A 4,489-nucleotide genomic window follows, 5' to 3' on the forward strand; every position below is an offset into this window, starting at 1 on the left:
TGGAAACAGTGACAGACTTTATTTTTCTAGGCTCCAAAATCACTGCAGGTGGTAATTGCAGCCATGAAATAAAAAGACGCTTACTCCTTGGAAGGAAAGTTATGACCAATCTAGATAGCATAATCAAAAGCAGAGACATTACTTTGTCAACAAAGGTACGTCTAGTCAAGGCTATGGTTTTTCCAGTAGTCATGTATGGATTGAGAGCTGGACTATAAAGAAAGCTGAGTGCTGAAGAATTGATGCTTTTGAACTGTGGTGTTGGAGAAGACTACTGTGGTGTTGAGTGTCCCTTGGATTGCAAGGAGATCCAACCAATCCATCCTAAAGGACATCAGTCCTGGGTGTTCATTGGAAGGACTGATGTTGAAGGTGAAACTCCAATACTTTTGGCCACCTGACTCGAAGAGCTGACTCATTGGAAAAGACCCTGATGCTGGGAAAGATTGAGGGCAGGAGGAGAAGGGGACCTTAGAGGATGAGATGGTTGGATGGCATCACCGACTCAATGGACATGAGTTTGAGTACACTCTGAGATTTGGTGATGGACAGGGAGGCCTGGCGTGCTGCGTGGTTCATGGGGTTGCAAAGAGTTGGACACGACTGAGCGACTGAACTGAACTGAACTGAACTGAAGAGTTCTTTGTTCTAGATACAAGTCCTTTGATGTATGTTTTGCAAATATATCTATTGGTCTGTTTTTTCACTCTCTTAACAGTATTTTTTGGAAGAGCATGTTTTACATTTTAATGAAGTCTAATGTATCATTTTCCTTTATAGCTTATGTTTTTTAAGTCCATTTAAGAAATATTTACTTACTCCGAAGTTATTAAGATTTTCTCCTGTATCTTCTTCCAGAAATTTCATAGGTTTTATTTTCACATTTAGGTCAGTTAATATGAATTAATTTTCTAAATGGCAAATGGTCATCTTTCTTTCTTTCCTCGAACTAAATTGCATAGGCATCTTGGTACAAATTCCATTGACTATACACGTATAGGTCTACTTTTGGATTCTGTTCCACTGATCTATAGGTCTATCTTTATACCACCTTCACTTGATTACTGAAGCTTTATAATAAGTTTTGAAATCAGAAAGTTCTCCAAATTTCTGCTTATTTTACAAATTTGGTTATTCTCTCATTTTAATTGTTGTTTTCCCTTTAAATAGGCCAAGTTTCCGTTTCTTTGCTTTGTGCTTGTTTATTGAGATTCGGGCATCTGAAAAATAGCTTAGCTAGAGATTTGGGCATCTGCAAACTAGCTTAGCTAGAGATTTGGGGACCTATGAAAACTTTTCTGGGTAAGGATCTTCTCTGGACTTGTGCAGGTAACTTCCCAAAGAGGTTTGCCTCTGCTGCTTCTTGGAGCTCATAATCTTGTTCTCCCTCTAGTGTCTGTCTGAGGTACTGCAGTATCTCTGGTCGGGTAGTGGTGGTCAGTCCCTAGGTTCTGTCTCAAATTTTGCGACTCTATGGACTGCAGCATGCCAGGCTTCCCTGTCCTTCACTATCTCCCAGAGTTTGCTCAAACTCATGTCCACTGGGGCTTACCTGGTAACTTAGCTGCAATGTGGGAGAATTGGGTTCGCCTGCAATTCGGGAGACCTGGGTTCAATCCCTGGGCTGGGAAGATCCCCTGGAGGAGAGCATGGCAACCCACTCCAGTATTCATGCCTGGGAAATCCCATGGACAGAAGAACCTGATGGGCTACAGTCCATAGGGTTGCAAGAGTTGGACACAACTGAGCGACTAATCACACAAATGTCCGTTGAGTTGGAGATGCCATCCAACCATCTCATCCTCTGTCGCCCCTTCTTCCTCATGCCCTCAATCTTTCCCAACATCAAGGACTTTTCCAATGAGTCAGCTCTTCACATCAGGTGACCAGCGTATTGGAGTTTCAGCATCAGTCCTTCCAATGAATATTCAGGATTGATTTCCTTTAGGATTGACTGGTTTGTTCTCCTCACAGTCCAAGGGACTCTAAAGAGTCTTCTCCAGCACCACAGTTCGAAAGCATCAGTTTTTCGGCGCTCAGCCTTCATTATGGGCCAACTTTGACATCCATATATAACTACTGGAAAAACCATGGCTTTCTCAGCAAAGTGATATTTCAACAAGCAATCTTGATTCCAGCTTTGATTCATCCAGCCTGGCATTTCACATGATACACTCTGTTCAGTTCAGTTCAGTCGCTCAGTCGTGTCCAACTCTTTGCAGCCCCATGGACTGCAGCACACCAGGCCTCCCTGTCCATCACCAACTCCCAGAGTGTACTCAAACCCATATCCATTGAGTCGGTGATGCCATCCAACCATCTCATCCTCTGTTGTCTCATCCCCTTCTCCTCCCGCCTTCAATCTTTCCCAGCATCAGGGTCTTTCAAATGAGTCAGCTCTTCGCATCAGGTGGCCAAAGTATTGGAGTTTCACCTTCAACATCAGTCCTTCCAATGAACACCCAGGACTGGTCTCCTGTAGGATGGATTGGTTGGATCTCCTTGCAGTCCAAGGGACTCTCAAGAGTCTTCTCCAACACCACAGTTCAAAAGTATCAGTTCTTCAGCACTCGGCTTTCTTTATAGTCCAGCTCTCACATCCATACATGACTACTGGAAAAACCATAGCCTTGACTAGATGGACCTTTGTTGACAAAGTAATGTCTCTGCTTTTGAATATACTATCTAGGTTGGTCATAACTTTCCTTCCAAGGAGTAAGTGTCTTTTTATTTCATGGCTGAAACCACCATCTGCAGTGATTTTGGAGCCCAGAAAAATAAAGTATGACAGTGTTTCCACTGTTTCCCCATCTATTTGCCATAAAGCGATGGGACCAAATGCCATGATCTTCGTTTTCTGAATGTTGAGCTTTAAGCCACCTTTTTCATTCTCCTCTTTCACTTTCATCAAGAGGCTCTTCAGTTCTTCTTCACTTTCTGCCATAAGGGTGGTGTCATCTGCATATTTGAGGGTATTGCTGTTTCTCCTGGAGAAGGAAGTAGCAACCCACTCCAGTATTCTTGCCTATAGAATCCCAGGGACAGAGAAGCCTGTTGGGTGCCGACTATGGGGTCACACAGAGTCGGACACAACTGATGCAATTTAGCAGCCACAGCTGTTTCTCCTGGCCATCTTGATTCCAGCTTGTGCTTCATCCAGCCCGGCATTTCTCACGATGTACTCTGCATATAAGTTAAATAATCAGAGTGACAATATATAGTCTTGATGTACTCCATTTCCTATTTGGAACCAGTCTGTTGTTCTAACTGCTGCTTCCTGACCTGCATACAGATTTCTCAAGAGGCAGGTCAGGTGGTCTGGTATTCCCATCTCTTTCAGCATTTACCACAGTTTATTGTCATCCACACAGTCAAAGGCTTTGGCATAGTCAATAAAGCAGAAATAGATGTCTTTCTGGAACTCTCTTGCTTTTTCCATGATCCAGCAGATGTTGGCAATTTGATCTCTGGTTCCTCTGCCTTTTCTAAAACCAGCTTGAACATCTGGAAGTTCACGGTTCACATATTGTTGAAGTCTGGCTTGGAGAATTTTGAGCATTACTTTACTAGCGTGTTGGATGAGTGCAATTGTGCGGTAGTTTGAGCATTATTTGGCATTGCCTTTCTTACAGATTGAAATGAAAACTGACCTTTTCCAGTCCTGTGGCCACTGCTGAGTTTTCCAAATTTGCTGGCATATTGAGTGCAGCACTTTCACAGCATCATCTTTCAGGATTTGGAATAGCTCAACTGGAATTCCATCACCTCCACTAGCTTTGTTCGTAGTGATGCTTCCTAGGGCCCACTTGACTTCACATTCCAGGATGTCTGGCTCTAGGTGAGTGATCACACCATCATGATTATCTGGGCTGTGAAGATCTTTTTTGTACAGTTTTTCTGTGTATTCTTGCTACCTCTTCTTAATATCTTCTGCTTCTGTTAGGCCCATACAATTTCTGTCCTTTATTGAGCCCATCTTTGCTTTGCATGATATACTCTGTATATATGTTAAATAAGCAGGGTGACAATAAACAGCCTTGACATACTCCCTTCCCAATTTTGAAGCAGTCCATTGTTCCATGTCTGATTCTAATTGTTGCTTTTTGACTTGCATACAGGTTTCTCAAGAGACAGGTAAAGGTGGTCTGATAGTCCCATCTGTTTAAGAATTTTCCACAGTTTGTTGTGATCCACACAGTCAAGGCTTTAGCACAGTCAATGAAGCAGAAGTTTTTCTGGAATTCTCTTCCTCCATGATGTGATAGATGTTGGCAATTTGTTCCTCTGCCTTTTCTAAATCCAGTTTGTACATCTGGAAGTTCTTGGTTCATGTGCTGCTAAAGCGTAGCTTGAAGGTTTTGAGCATTAACCTTACTAGCATGTGAATTGGGAGCAATGTTACGTAAAGTAGTTTTTCAACATTCTTTGGCATTGTTTTTCTTTGGAATGAAAACTGAACATTTTCCAATCCTGTGGCCACTGTTGAATT

The sequence above is a fragment of the Bison bison genome, unplaced genomic scaffold (assembly GCF_000754665.1).
Source record: "Bison bison bison isolate TAMUID 2011002044 unplaced genomic scaffold, Bison_UMD1.0 scf7180017864139, whole genome shotgun sequence".
NCBI classification, from domain to species: domain Eukaryota; kingdom Metazoa; phylum Chordata; class Mammalia; order Artiodactyla; family Bovidae; genus Bison; species Bison bison.